Source organism: Heterocephalus glaber, unplaced genomic scaffold (assembly GCF_053883595.1).
Source record: "Heterocephalus glaber isolate CG9 unplaced genomic scaffold, H.glaber_assembly_v1.0 deba00000943, whole genome shotgun sequence".
In the NCBI taxonomy this organism is placed as follows: Eukaryota; Metazoa; Chordata; class Mammalia; order Rodentia; family Bathyergidae; genus Heterocephalus; species Heterocephalus glaber.
In genome coordinates this window covers 3,092,732-3,108,951 of record NW_028258175.1, presented here as the reverse complement: position 1 = coordinate 3,108,951, position 16,220 = coordinate 3,092,732, and the positions used below count along the sequence as shown (strand labels likewise).

Genomic DNA, 16,220 nt, shown 5'->3' with positions numbered 1-16,220 from the left:
TTTGAGAAAGAAAATATACAGAAGACTTATATAGAATTTCTAAACTAAGAAATGCAATAACCAAAATTGAAAAATGACTGGAGATGCTCAGCTGCAGAATGGACAGGACAGAGGAAACATCAGTGAATTAGAGGATAGAACAGCAGAAATTACCAGTTGGAGAAACAGAGAGAAAATGAGTGGAAAAAAAAAATGAGCAGGGCCTCAGGATCTTGCAGACTGTTACAAAAGATCCTATGTTGCCACTGGAGTTCTGAAAAGATAGATATTTTTCAAGTGCTCAGAGAAATAACGACTGAAAAATTACAAAATTTGGCAAAAAGTGTAAATTTACAGGTTCAAGACATGGAATGAACTCTAAACAAGATAAACTTAAAGAAATTTATGTGAAGACACATGAAAATTAAACTTCTGAAAATTAAAACAGGGAAAAATACCTGGAAAACAAGTAGAGAAAAATTATGCATTACCTAGAGAGGGAAACAAACTGAGGGACAATGTATTCCTCACCCAAAGCTATGATGACCAGAAAGAAGCAGTATGATATATTTCAAGAGCTGAACAAAAGGACTATTTCTGAGAACCTTGTACCCAGAGAAAATATAGATATTTTGAAGAGAAAAATCGAGAAATTCTTTGATGGAAAAAAAAACTGAGAGAGTTTGTAAACAACAGACCTATCTCCAATGAATGGCTATAGGGTTTCTCTAAACAGGAAGAAAATAATAAAGAAAGAAACCCTGGAACACCAGGAAAAAAGTGCATAATAAGCAAATATATGGGTATACATGAGAAGATTTCCTTTTCCTCTCAAGATTTCTAAATTGAGATTGACATTTCAAGCAAAAATTATAACTCTGATATGATTCCAGTTGTGTGTGGAGAAAATATTTAAGATGATTATTTGATAAGCAGGGAGAGTAAAGGATGTAAAGGGAGAAAAGATTCCTACAATTCACTCAAACTGATAAAATGGTGACTCACCAATAGGCTGTGACAAATTATGTGTATGTATAGCAATACCTACAGCAACAAATAAAAATCTATACAAAGAGATACTCTCAAAAACAGCACACATAAATCAAAATGGAATTCTGAGGATGACCCAAGTAACCTAGCCGAAGGCAGGAAAAAGAAAACATAAATGTAAAACAGAGAAAACAAACAGATAGCAAAAACTAAAATAACCACCTTAAAATCTAGCATATCAATAATCACATTAAGTGTAGTCAAAATATAACAGTTAAGGGCTCAGCAGCACTGCACCCACCTGACAAGCTTAAGGCCCTGAGTTCCATTCCCAGTACCAGAATATGCAGAGATTGTCAAAATGGATTAAAAAGTATGACACAACTAAATGCTACCTTCAAGAAACTCCCTTTTAGACAGACATGGTGGTGCATGCCCATAATCTCAATAATTGGGAGGCTGAAGCAGGAAGATCACTGCAAGTTTGAGGCCAGCCTGGGCTACACAGTAAGTTCAAGGCCAGCTTGAAATATATAGAGAGATCCTGTCTCAAAAACAAACAAAAACTCCCTTTTAACTGACCAATATGGATATATTGAAAGTAAAATCATGGAAAAATAATATATCATACAAGCATTAACCAGAAGAAGGCAGAAGCGACTATGTTAGTCAAATACAGACAGGAGGACAAACAAAAGAAAATTATCAGAGTCAGAAAGGTACATTATATGAGAATAAAAGAGACAATCCACCAAGATATAGCAATCCTAAATATATATCGACCAAATAAAAGAGCTATAAAATATATAAACAAAGTCTAATTAAACTGAAAGGAAAATTTGACAAATACACAATCATAGCTGGTGATTTCAACACTCCTCTCCCAACACCTGAAAAAATAACTAGACAGACCATCAGCAGGGATATAGTAGAAGTCAAAACCATCAACCAACAGGATGTAATTGGCATTCAGGGAATATTCCACCTAACAACAATGCATATTTTTTCAAGTACTCACATAAAACAAATCTCAACAAATTAAAAAGAGTCATGCTCTCTTCAGCAGCACATATACTAAAATTGGAACAAATTAAAAAGAGTTGAAATCATAATCAAAACCAAAAGCAGAAAATTTCCAAACACTTGAACACTAAACAACACACTTCTAAATAATCCATGAGACAAGCAGGAAACCTCAGGAGAAATGAAAATGATACTTTGAACTAAAAGAATATAAAAAATACAATATACCAAATTTTGTGTAACACAGTTACAGTAGTGTTGAGGGGAACGTTTATACCACTAAGTGCTTACATTATAAAAGAGGAAAAGTGTTAAACCATAAATGTAATTTCCTATATCAAGAAACCAGAGAAATAAGAGCAAAATAAAGAAAGTGGAAGTAAGGAAATAACATAAAGCAGAAATCAAAAAATTGAAAATAAAAATAATAGGGCCAGGGATTTAGCTCAGGGTTCTGCCACCTGCCTCGCAAGCAAAAGGTCCCAAGTTCGATCCCCAGTACCAAAATAATAATAATAATAATATAGAAAGCAGTGAAACAAATGGTAATTATTTGAAAAGATAAGTAAAACTGACAAACCTCTAATAAGACTGATAATGAAAAAAAGAGAAAATACAAATTTCAAATATCAGAAATGAAAGAAGGAATTGCCGTTGATGTTGCAGTCACCAAAAGGATAATAAAGGACTACCATACACCACCTTACACACATAAATGTGACTGCTTCTATGAAATGGACCAATTTATTGCAAAACACAAATGACTTAATCACCTAACATTAAGTAGATCATTTTAATAGCCCTTAAATTATTAAGAAAATATAATTTTTAATTTTTAGTTCTCAAAAGCAAGTATCTAAGCCCAGATTGCTTCGCTAGAACCCTATGCAATGTTTAAAGAAACTCAACATGAATTTTACACAATTTGTTCCACAAAATGAGAAGAGAAGGGACACTTCTCACTTCATTTAAGGAAGTTAATATTATCTTGAATCCAATACTAGACAGATAGCACAAAAGTACAGTGTTTCAAAATAATATGTTCATGAGTATAGATTCAAAATATTTAATAAATATAAGCAAGGAGAAATCAGTCAAAAAACAAATATATAATATCTATATTACAAATATATTATATATATATTACATTATGGTCAAGTGGTATTTATATCATTATGTTTCAATATTCAAAGATCAATCAGTGTAATACATAATATTAATAGACAAAAAGAAGAAAAATCACAAGGTCATATAAAATGATATAGAAAGAGTATTTGACAATATTCAATATCCATTCATTATAAAAACCCTCACAAAAATAAGAGTAGAAAAAAACTTCCTCAACTTTAGTTTGTACAAAGAATATCTTAATGGTGAAAGTTTAGAAACTAACCCCCACTTACACAAAATAGTGCTGGAATGTCTAACCAGTGCAATAAGGCAAAAAAAAAATGAAATAAATGGAAGAAAGATTTTTTCTAAATAGTTCCTATTTTCAGATGACATGAGTGTCTACCTCAACTCTACCAAAGATTCTAAAAAAAAAAAAAGAAAAACTAAAATGAGTTCAACAAGTTTGTAAGATTCAAAATAAATATTCAAAAAACAATTGTATGCCTATATACTAGCAATGAATACATGGACACAAAGATATTTCCAATCATTAAAAACAACCCACTTAGCTATAAATCTAACAAAATACATGGAATTTACATATTCAAAACTGTTGAAAGAGGGGCCAAGGATTGAGCTCAGTGGTTCTGCCACTTGCCTTGCAGGTGTAAGGTCATGAGTTTGATCCCCAATACCAAATAAACAAATAAATAAATAAATACTGTTGAGAGATATCAGAGAAAATATAAATAAATGGAAAGATATGCTATATCTTCTTTATAGATTGGAATATGTAACAATAAAGATGTAAATTCTGCCCAAATTGATACACAGATTTAGTATAATTTGATCAAAATCCTAGCAATACTTTTTATAAATATGTACAAGACTATTCCAAAAGTTACATGGAAAGACAAAGGGAGTATAGTAACTAAAGCAAACTTGAAAGAAGAATGAAGTGAGAAGAAACAGTCTACATAATTTCAAGACTTGCTCTATAGCTGCAGTAATCAAGACTGTGCAGTGACAGGCATATACATCAGTAAAACAGAAAATGTAGAACAGGCCCACGCAAATATGCCCAGCTTTCAACAAAGGTATAAAAGCAAAACAAGGACGAAAGGTAGTCCTTTCAGCAAAGAGTACTGCAGCAATTAGACATCCATGAGCAGAAAAACAAATGGATCTTAACCAAAGTCTCACAATTTATACAAAAAAAATTACCCAGAATAGATGGCAGGCTTAAATGTAAAGCATAAGACAGTATAAGACAGGAAAAAATCTTCAAGATACAGAGTCAGACAAAGAGTTTCAAAAGCATGAGCCATAAAAAGATAATTTGAAAATTAGACTTCATCCAAGTTGAAAAATTTTTCTTTACAAAAGTCCTCTTAAAAGGATGAATGACAATATACAGACTAAGAGAACATATTGACAAGTCACATAATGGACAAATGACTAGTTCCTAAAACACATAAAAAGCTCTCAATGGTCTAATGAAAAAGGTAATCCACCTAGAACATGGGTAAAAGACATGGAGAAACATTTCACTGAGAAGGATGTTGAAATGGCAAAGAAGTACACAAAAAGATGTTCAACATCACTGACTCTGAGGGAAATGCTAATTGAAATCATAATGAGATGCTACTACAAACCACGGAAAAGACCAAAAAAAGCAAAAGAAAAAAAAATGACAACAAAAGGGCTGGTGAGCATACAGAGAAACTCAATCGCCCCTGCATAGTTTTGGGGAATGTGAAACAGTACAAGTGCTCTGCAAAACAATTGGATGTTTCTAAAAGTAAGCATGTGCCGGGGATTTAGCTCAGTGGTTGCGCTGCCTGCCTCGCAAGCACAAGGTCCCGAGTTTGATCCCCAGTACCAAAAAAAAAAAGTAAGCATGTGATGACCAGATGGCCTGGAACTTCTCTAGGCCTTTATTCATAGCAAAGCAGACAAATTCACATGGACATAGCAGCTTTATTTGTGTTAGCCCAAACCTGGAAACAGTCCTAATGTCCTCAACTGGTGAGCATGCAAACCAACCGTGGTCCATCCATCCCACAGAAAACCCCACAGGAAGAAGTACTGACATGTACGACAGCCTAGACTAATCACCGGGGAATTATGCCAAGGGAGCCAACCCAGAATGTGAATTACTGTGTGACTATATTTTTATAAATCGTGGGGGGTAACAGTGGAGATTGAACTCAGGGCTTTTGTATTGAGCTACATCCTCAGCCCTTTGGGGGGTCTCTCTAAGCCACTAGGTTGCCCAGGCTAGGCTTGAACTTGTGATTCTCCTGCTTCAGCCTCCCAGGGTGCTGGGACCACAGGCGAGCACCAAAACACCCAGTTTATGACTAGGTTTATTCAAAATCCATGAAATGATAAAATTATAGAAGTAGAGGACAGATTCGTGGTCCGGGCGTGGAGGTGGAAGGGAAGACAGCTATACAAGGACAAGAAGTGAAATCCTCAGAGTGACGCCAGTGTTCTGCATCCTGGCTGTCAGTGTTGATGTCGCAGTACTAATACTAGCTTTTCCACTGGGGAAACTGGGTAAAGTATGCAAAGCCTCTCTCTGGATTATTCTGTACAACTGCATATGAATCCACAGTTATCTCAAAGTAGAAAATTTCATTTTAAAAGCACTGCTAGTAGTCGAACCTTGACCTGATGTAATAATACATGAGAACATAGACACTCAAGGTAAGGATAAAAAATGAACTTGAGGTTACTCTATTCTCCCTCAGCCTGGCAGAGATGAAAGAAGAGCTGCTCTGGTCCACAGGGCCAGGAAGAACGATCACAACTTCCTGCTGCAGGCGAAATGAAGTAAATGACCACAGCCAGGAAGCAGAGCGGGCAGCATTTAGAATCTGCAGGTCCCTGGGGAAACTGAGTCTGCACCCTCCCATCAGAAGGGAAGGCCTCACAGTTCCTTCAGCAAGTTTCAGCAGGCATGGCAGCTGCAGCAAAGTCTGAGAGACATCTAGCTGGCTTCGAGCTCCCAAGAGACAGGAAGTATTGCATTGACTTGTTTTTGGTTTGTTTTGTTTGCAGTCCTGAAGATCGAACCCCTTCAGTCTCGACACTGGGCCCCCACACTGAGCTACATCCCCAGCTCCTTTTTTTAGTTTTTATTCTGAGATAGGGTCTCGCTAAGCTGCCCAGGATAACCTGTGTGCACCACCACACCTGGCTTTGACCTATGCTTTAAGGAGACATCTAGATGGAGCCCCGGCTCCCAGCAAAACATGCCAGCTACAATTTCATCCTTAATGAGCAGCTGGTTCTCTACACTGTTATTACTAAGAGCCAATTACGTTCTTCTCTTTTAAACATAGCATTTGTTCTTATTGTAACAGCAATAATTTCAGCAAGCTCCACCTACCTGGTGACAGAAAAGAGCAGTTGCATTTGCACTGTGGGAAGGTGAAGGGCCCAGGGCTGCCACTCAGTGTCCAAAGGGATTGGTTTGGGATGTGCACTTGGCCCTGATCACCCGGATCAGGCTTCCATGCACACTGTTGGCTGGGAGCTCTTTTATGCTGCTTGCAGAAAGTCTGCGTGGGGATGGAATCAACAGAGAGAGCAGAGCTGAGTGACGGAGAGAGACTGAATCCTACCATCCTTTGGGATCTGGATCAAATCAAGCCTGAAGCTACTCCTTGTCTTTTCTGTTGCAGGAACTGACAAACTCCCTTTGTACGGAAGCCATAGTGCATTATTTTTTGTCACTTGCAACCAGGAGAGACCTAAGCGACAGACATGGGTTGGTATATGAGCTCTGGTCAGCAGCACGTGCAAGCCCAGGTGAATGATCCTCATGAGGGACACATAGCACAATGCTGGCCCTGGAGGGAGGCACACAGCAGCTTTCCTCTAAGGTGCTTTCCAGCTGTAGCTTTAGGACTCTTTATTACACAGCTGGGGAGAGTTAGAGAATTCCCCAGAGGGACAAATCAGCCCCTTGCTCTACCAATGCAGCTAAGGCCTTTCTGATAGCTTCTGACTGTGGACTGCTGCATCCCATCTCCTTCCCAGATCTTTCTGGAGCTGGTTCCTCCTCACTGTGGCTGGAGGCCACCTGCTCAGTGAGGCGGTCCCTCACTGCAGAGGATGAACTACCGGCCCACCCGGACACTCATGCAAGGTGCTAGTCCATTACCACATCTCGTTTCTTTCACAGCATGTTTACAGTCTGGAATCACCTTGTTTCACTTGCTAGTCAGCGATCCATCCCCACTAGGCTGTAACCTCCTTGAGAACGGGGACCCCAAGCACATAGGTCCTCAGGCACAGTGAGAAGGAGGGGGAGGGAGAAGATGCCGAGGACTATGGCCAGGAACTGTTGTTCGCTGAGGCCTTTCTGTCCCAGCGGGGGACCTCAAAGCAATTCCCAGTGGTCCAGAAGTTCTCCGTGGTGTTAAGCCCCTGTTGGCCACAGAAGAAACAGGCCTACCACAGCCATCTTTACTGGTTTATCCCAAAGACACATCCGGAAGGTGCTTCACCCATTTCCCAGGCGTTCTCAGTCCAATCAAGCTGATAACTAAGATTAGCCGTCATGCCTCCTAAATGAGGTAACATCTCCAGTATCTCAGATGCCGCTTTCAAGAAACCCTGAATGAAGACAAACTCTTAGACGGGTCCAGATCTACGCAAGGACACCGGTGAGAATGTTCACTACGGCTGTACTCCCAGTGACGTGAAGTGGACCTAACCTAGGTGCCCGGCATGAGGGGAACAGACATTAAGAAAGAAATCAGTTATGGTAAAATAAGCGGGAGGGAAGCAGTTTCGAAAGACTCCCAACACAGAGCAGAGCAGAAACGGGAAAAGAGTTATAGCAGTAATATTATTTTTGTAATTAAACACATACACAGTTAAAAAGGAACATTACCTATTTCTCCAAAATGCATACTTACTAAGAAAATATTTAAAATACAGGAGAGTGGCTGTTTCTCGAGGAGAAATTAAATGACGATAGAGGAATTAGACGACAGAGGAAAATGCACAGTAATTCCATTAGCTGGTCAGAAGGCTACAAAGTGACAAGTGTCATTCATGTACCTCTGCCCAATGGAACCAAATACAAAAATAAGAAAGTGCTGGGGACTGAAGCCCATTCCCTCCTCACCTGAATCTCTCTGCTCACTCTTCCCCTCTTGTGCTTGCTTTTCAAGAAGTGTAAGTGGCCAGCAGAGTTAAAGGGAGGGGCTGATGGGCAGATGGACGCCTCTGGTCATCGCTGTTTGAGTTTTTGTGGGGTTTTGAAGATGGGAGGGGCTTGGGCATAAATAAGCGTGGACTGGACAGGCCCTAGGAGCAGCGGACAAGCTCGGCAACACAGAGGCAAAGGAGTCCAGACAACTCTGCCTCCAAAAACGTAGCCACAGACACGATTTCACGTGTCCACCTCTGCGCTGCTGCTGCCTTTGAAGTCAGAGAAAACTGGACTCCCCCAGGGGCCCTTCATGGAGCACTGGTTAAATACACCGTGATGAATGAACCCAACAGCATGGCAGATAGCCACGTAAAGACCTGAGAAAGGGCTATACTCGCAGATGTGAAATGATCTCCAAGACATAAGGGTGAAGTAGGGCAAGGTGCTGAGCAGCTACATGTGCCCACCTGCATGGAGACCCACAGGTCTGCACACGAGATCTGGGGTCCTTGCACAGGAAATGGCAGTGTGCGTAGTCTCCGGGAAGGGGAAGGGGAGTGTGATGGTAGGGATAGAGAGACTTGACGCTTTTGAACTGTTTGATCACATCACTGAATCAATCAGCTCCTGCTGTGAGACCAAAGACTGTAGAATCCCAGGCTGAGCTCCACTGAGGCGCCAAGCAGGATGTGGCTGGTGTGCTGGGCCCGCTCTTCACGCCACTGACCCTTGCTCCCTGGGGAACAGCAACACCCTGAGAACAAGAGCAAGCTGAACCTGCAACACCTCTAGGGCCTTTGTATGCTCGGAATGCAGGAGCTGTCACTTGGTCAATGGCCAAGACAGGTCTCAAAGCCAGAGGGCAGAGAAGCCACGCCCTGCCTGGGGAGCAACTTCCAGGCTGGCTGCCAAAGGCATGGAGCTAGGAAGGGAGAAGAACTGGGGCCTTGATTATATCCACCAAAAGTATATTAGAACACTGTACAATGTGTCTAAAAATGGTACTATTGCAATGTAAAAAGAGAAGGCCTAAGCAAATGCGTATACATTTGCCCTGTGATACCTCGTGTTGGGGACCGATAGAGAGGGAGGAGAAGCTGCATGGGGCCAAGAAGGCTTCTTCCCAGGAGCAAGGGGAGTGGCAGAGGGTGGATCCAGCAACAGGCAGATTTGGAGCCGTCAAAGGACACTTCTTTGACCCCGAGAGGAGGAGGAAAGATAGGTCCGCACAGACCTCGGGCTTTCCTGCTCTCACCCCCACGGCTTCCCCACCCATTTAGGGACCCCAAAAACCTGACCCCGGCCCCCAAGGCCCAGCCTGATCTGCTCCCACCCTGACTTCCCCTCGAGGACTCTGCTCCAACGCATGGATCGCCTCCGCTCCCACCTCTTGAACCGCTCTACTCCCAGCTTGGAACACACTTCTCCTGGCTCCTCGTGAGCCTGCCCTCAACACCCCACAAAATGCCCTTCCCAGGAGTGGCCACCGCTGCCACCTGCCTGGGCACTCTGCCACCCCTTTCTCTGTTCTCTGTCTTTCTGGCCCTTTTCACCACCTGGATCACCATGTTGATTAGTTCACTTGCTTTTGCTGGATGCTTGCATACATGCGAGCTTCCTAGGGACAAGGCCCTTGTCTGTTCCCTCCACCACTGAACAGCAAGCAGTCTAACCGTGCCTGGCTCGCAGTAGGTGGTCAATTAAAAATTACTTGTGTGCATATATGAAGGGGGACGGGAAGTTGGACCACTTGGAGCCAGGAGATGCACTGAGAAAGAGGAGGAGCTGAGGGAGAAGCTGATGTCTGTTTTGGGGATGAAGAGGGAAGAGTTGACTAGAGGTTTCTGGGAAATGCTGAGACACGTCTAAGATTGGAGACTGAGATTAGGAAGGATTTTCTCCAGCTGCCTGGACACTGAAAATAAGAGGGAAAGTTGGAGCACCCGGGAGGGCTGTGGTGCACTGGCTGCAGTAACATCCTGGTCGTTTGATGTGGTTTAGATCCAGAATGTCTGCCCAGGGCTCGTGTGTTCAGAGATGGGCTCTGGGAGGCGACTAGAGCGGGAGCACCGCACTCGCCTGTGGATTAATCCACTGATGAGCTCGGAGCTGAAGGGCTCTTGGGATGGAGAGGAGGCAGTCACGGGGCGTGACTTGGGGGACGTGTCTCCCTCCCAGGCCCCCTTCTCTCTGCTTCCTGGCCACCGTGACATGAGCAGCTGTCTCCACCGGCCTCTTCCACCAGGCCGTTGCTGCCCTGGAGCCGGGTGAGCAGGCCGGTACCCACCCGCCAGAACCAACCTCCCTTCCTGTAAATTGTGGACTCAGCTCTCGTGTCTCCCAGAGGAGAGGGTGACTAACACGGTCCCTGAGGACAGGCCTTCGGATGTGGGTCTCTTGCTCTGCTGTCACCAACCTGCTCTGCTGCCAAGCTGCCAGGAACTGAACACCTCCCCTCCGCCAGGCCCCTCTACCAACCTGTTTCTGCCTTGGAGCCAGCCAGCTATGGACTGAATCCCCTAAAACTGTACGTGGCCCTCTCCTCCTTAAGTTGTGTGTGCTGGGTATTGTGTCCCAGTGATGGAAAGCTGACTAAGCCTCGTTCCTGCACCCGCCCTCCAGCAAGGCCTCCCCCCCAACTTTCAGACCAGATTTGCTTTGACCAATGCGATTGCAGTGCAATTGGTGCACAGTAAGACTTTAGAAGTGCGTGTGCATTTCCACCTCCTTCCTTGCCCTGCCCCACTGCAGATGCATGAGTGAGCCCAGCAGAGAGCGGCCAAGCCAGTCCAGGCCTGCAAACCCTCCCAGCTGACTCACAGATGCATGTGAAATCACAAATGCCAGCTCAAGTCATTGACTTTTGGGTGCCTGGGACAGACATCAGGAGGCTGAAGGGACTGAGGATGCTGGAAGTTGGACTTTGACAGTTGACTTCAAGTAATTCTCTATGACACTCAAAACTGGCCATGCAAAGGGTTAGGAAGGATTCACCCAGTGTCTTAGGCTGAGAATACTGCAGTCAGTCTGGCAGATTTCTCTAGTCCTGACTCCCCGCACACACACTGATCCCAGCTCTGCAGGTATTCACTCAGCAGAGAGCGAAGCTCTGAGAACATGACACACAAAGAGGCTCTAGGCTTGTTCCCCACAATGCCAGCAGCATCCCCAGGTGGCAGGTGTTTTATCCCCATTACAGATGGGAACCCAGGCTCAGGAAAGTTCAGCGCCTGCCTGGAGTCACACAGCTGGCAGGAGGGAAGGCAGAGGCTGGTCTGTGTGGACTGGGCTGGCTGCAAAGCCCATGGTGTCTCTAGCACGCCATGCAGCCTCCCAGGAAGGGATCACTCCAGGGACAGCGCACCCAGGCCCCAGCCCTCCACAGGCCACCTCCTGCGACTCAGCTTCATTTTTCTTTGCCCTAAGAGGCCTGTTAGACCATGCCCTGTTTGTTTAAAAATCCTTCAGTAGATGGAAAGAAACTCAGCAGTTATCCCAGCACACAGCTTTAAGTGAACATACTGGCCAATCTTTACAGATTTAATTGTCTATAAAATTAGCCTGAGTGCAGCACCCATATGGCCTCAGTGCCTCCCACTCCATGCTTCCTAGCCATGCTTCCACGGGCTGTGACTCAGATCTCAGTGGTGTCAGGCACTCCAGGCCCAGCCGGGCTCAACACAGAGCTCACCAGATGCATGACTGGGCCTCAATTTCCCCCTGTCAATGGGTACAGTCATGGTAACTTGGGAAAATTAAGTAGGGAAAAGCCCTGGACACACAAACAGTGGGACAGATAATATTTGGAGATCTGAACCCATCTTTCAGCCCCTCACCCCTGAGTCTCCCGTGTTGGCCCTGAACCCTGCTATTTAGTCAGGCTCTTACTGATTCAGAAGAAAAAGAGAAGACATTCAAGAAACAAAGCTCTAAAGCTCCAAGACACTGGTCCCTGGTGAGTTCAAAGTATAAAGTGCACACCATAGGGAAAGACTGGAAAACTAAATGGAGAGCCATGCTTTAGCTTTAGCTAGGAGCCACCCTCTAGGTACGGGAAAAGCCTAGCTAAAACCATTCGGGAATTTATGGGTTCGTGTACCCAGCGGAGCCTGGGAAAATCAGCTTCAGTAGTGGTTGACTCAGGTGCCCAACAGAACCAGTGTCTGCCCTGCCTCCCACAGAAGTGCATCCACTCTTCGTAAGACACAATGGCCGTTGATGCTTCCATTGGCTTCCTCACACGATGGAGGAGAAGGGAGCTCTAGAGAGCTCCTCTCAGAAACCACCAGTCAGTGCTGCCTGTCATTTGATTGGCCCCAAATTGGTCACATGTCCATCCTCTGAACCAATCACTGAATGGTGTGGGTTGATTGGGTAAATTCAATTGGGGCTCATTCCTGGGAGTGTGGGTCTTTCCTCTGAATTACTGAAGGGCTATTGTGGGGAAAGGGAGATTCTATAATTGGTGAGGAAGTCAAGGCATAGCATTTATGCTGTAATAAGTAGACTGAAAAGAGAATAGATGAAGAGCTTCTTAGTACTCGTCTTGTCCGTATTAAATTACCCCGTCTCTAAAGAGTTTTTATGGGATATAATTTATTCAACAATTACAACCATATGCTGCATAACTGCGTTGCTGTCAACAGAAAGACGACATGTATAAGCATTGCTATGTAGTAGGCTACACCATCCAGGGGCGTACTTGGTACACTCTGTGGTGTTCACACAGTGAAGTTGTCTACTGACACGTTTCTCAGGATATACCCTGGTTATGAAGTGACTGTAATTTTGGAGGCACTCCAATGGGGCTCACAGCAACTGTCATCGACTCTTTTAGAACATGATGCCCAGATGACAAATAGCTCTCCAAGGAGGCCTGGCCACCAGAGGGCATCTAGGAGCTGTCACCTCTGATGATGACAATAATAGCTAACAGTGACTGAGGAATTGCTATCCGGAGGTGCTGCCCGTGAGTTTCACCATCAACTCTTTCAGTCCTGGTGAGAGCATATGAAAGTGGGCCCTGTGATTCTTGTCTCCAGAGGGCACAGAGCCCAGGAGTGACTTGCCTGAGATTACACAGCTAACCAGGGAAAGGCTAGGACTGAATCCCAGCAGGCTCGCTCAAGCTCATACATCACACTGCTTCTCTTCCATGGACCCAGGGCAGACAACACAAGTCTTGGGGCAGTATTCCTTTATTCATTTGACAAACATTTATTGGTCATGATATGCCAAACAATCTATGAGGTCTGATTGAAAATATGGTGAACATTAAAAAATGTTAAAAATCTAGTACAGTAAAAGACACATTGCCAATAATCGCCTTAAAATACTTCCCCTAGCTTCGACCATACTTATTCCATCACTCCTGCACTTTCTGAGCTGTTCCTTTCTTGTCTTTAGTTGCACTGTCCTGACTGCCTCGATATCCTGGATCACTTCAAAAAATTGACTTCTCGTGGTCTTTTTGGACTTTTGGGAAGAGACAGAAGTGGCGTGGTGCCAGGTGAGGGGAATAGGGTGGATGAGGGTGCATCACGACACTCAGGAGCCTGCCTTTCTGTTCGTTGGCTCTCAGCAGCAGCAGCATTTTCAGTCACACCTCATGAAGACACTTGTGAAAGAGGGCTCCCAGAGCAGCTGCAGAAAGCGGTAAGAATGCTGGGATGAGTACATTCAAAGCAAAAGAGGGTGTTTTGAGGTTAATGTCAATATGTTTTTTATTACTTTATATCGCCCTGTTTTTATGTCTGAGGATGATGTCTTAGCCTGGCATGTATTTATATTTCCCCTTCCCCTCTACCCTGCCCCTTTGGCAATATGTTTTTTACTATAATAAAAGTCTCATATATTTTGGTCACACCTCATATACGCCATTAATAGTCATTCATTCAGTTCTTCAACAAGTACTTTTTGAATGCCTACTTTGAACCAGACACTGCACTTAGTGCCAGGGGACAAAACCGTGAACAATCCTGACCTCGCTCTACCCTCAGTATTTACTTGCTAGCTGTACCCAGTACACAGTCAGGGGAAAATCTCAGGGCTGTCATGCACAGTTGTACAGCGCACACACTTCACAAGGGGACACAACAAGTAGAGTGACTGAGGTGACACCCACCCCCTTCGCTGCCCTATCAAATCTTGAGCTCTGGTGAAGAACTGAATCTATCCCCATAACCACCTCCTAGAACCAAGGTATCTTGTGGTAACAGTGCCCCATGCGCTCAGCAGGAGGGACTCACTCTGATTGACACGAAGGAGTCACGTTAAATAACCACTACCGGCTAAAAGCTGCTCCCATTCCCATCCCACACTACAACTCGGTTTTGGTTGCCCGGGTTGGTTGGTTGCCGGCAGAGCTGCCGTAAGCCAGGCCTCTCGCCTCGTTTGCCTGTTCTGCAGAGATCTGAGCCCCAGACTTCTGCCCCCTGCATTTCAGCCCCAAAGAGCGTCCCCTTGGGCACTGTGCCTTCTGCTCCTCCTCCATCATTTCCAAAGACACTCATCACAGACCCCGGGGGACCTGGCCGGCCACTCAGCAAATGCCACCCATTGGCTCCCTGAGGCATCAACCTCTCACTTTTTTTTGCAAGTCTCCATGAAAAATAATTTGCAACAGCCTCTCTCCCTCCCTCTCTCTCTCTCCCTCTCTTTTCTTCCCCCCAGTTAAACTAGGCCAACAGTGTTCAAGGACTCCCAGAGATGTTTCTCTAACTGACAGCTTTATGGGGCAATAGCTGCTGATGTTAGATGTGTCTTCAGATAGGCAGGTCTTTTTATACTGTGTGGGTCCCCATAAAAATGATTGGTTTTACGTTGTTATTCTAATATTGCTGTGATTGTAACATTGGAGCCGACAGTCTCCGGAGATGGGCATCACAGCCGGGTACACAGAGCGGGAGGTTCCTTTCCTCTTCTCTGGCAGGAGGGTGAGGCCAGCAGGGCTCTGTCCACAGGCAGGTAGGAGCTCAAAGCCTGTTGGTTTTGTGTCATTGTAAAGATAACGGTTAATAAGTGATAGCATCATAAATAATCAAAATTGCCTTACAGACTGGATAAAACAGAAACCCAAGAAGAAGAGAGATGGCCAGAGGCCAGAGGAACGAGAAGGAGACATAGAGACAGGCAGAGGGTGAGCTGGGGCGGGGAGGGTGACTGCTGCAGAGGAGATCAGGAGGCAGAGACAGTGGGGATGAGCGAGGAGAAGGAGACCGGGAGAGGCACCTACTCAAGGCCCGAGGCAGAACCCAGGCCGACCCCAGCAGTGAGGCGAGACAGAGAGACGGAGAGGAACCACAGAAGGCCGATGTGGCAGGCACACCCCAGAAACCAAGCAAAGAGAGAACGAGGTGAGAGGACACAGGGAGGCAGGGGCAGGCAGACATTTCAAAGGAGCAGCAGGAGGAAGGAGAGCAGGGGAAGAGCACAAAGAAGGAAGCGAAGGCTGGGAGAAAAGAGGATTCCCTAGCAGCAGAGCCCAGAAGTCAAGGGCAGGGACTCGGGCCCAGGATCTCCCGGTCCCAGCCATGGTTCTGCTTTTGCTGGCAGCTGAGCGACCTCAGTTTCCTTATCTGTAAGATGGGATGACACAGGCCCAGGGCCCACCCGCCCTGCGTCTATGGCCCAGCATCTCCACCTGGCTCCTGGGATGGGAAGCCTTGCGATAGCTCCTGATGAGCTCATGTGACACCTTCAGTTCGGGCCAGAATTAATGACCTTCTTCCAACAAAATGCACTTCCAGCATTAGGAGGCAAACGCCTGTGGCTTCTGTCTTGCTGGCACTGTGAAGGGCTCGGGAGCTTCGGTCTGGAAGCAGGAAGTTGTGGTGTTGTCGGCTGTGGTTTGGAGAGAACCGTGTGGAGGAGACGGGTGTCTCTGACAGGGGCCACCAAGGGCCCAAGGCAGCCTGCCCTCACATGGGGAGTCTCAAAGAAC

General features: G+C 45.1%; 1 protein-coding gene across 23 annotated transcripts in view; it reads right to left on the bottom strand.

Moving 5' to 3' along the window:
* Hrct1 (histidine rich carboxyl terminus 1) overlaps positions 1 to 16,220 on the bottom strand; it is a 255,785-nt gene that overhangs the window by 140,020 nt on the left and 99,545 nt on the right. For 13 of the 23 annotated variants that reach the window (XR_015450373.1, XR_015450372.1, XR_015450361.1 and 10 more), the window contains one exon: positions 1 to 16,220. This exon is cut by the window's left edge; it is cut by the window's right edge and continues 20,914 nt beyond it. The exons of 7 other annotated variants lie outside the window; for them this stretch is intronic. The gene's annotated coding sequence lies outside the window, so the exon portion shown is untranslated. 3 more of the 23 variants (XR_015450363.1, XR_015450369.1, XR_015450378.1) reach the window with 1 other exon arrangement.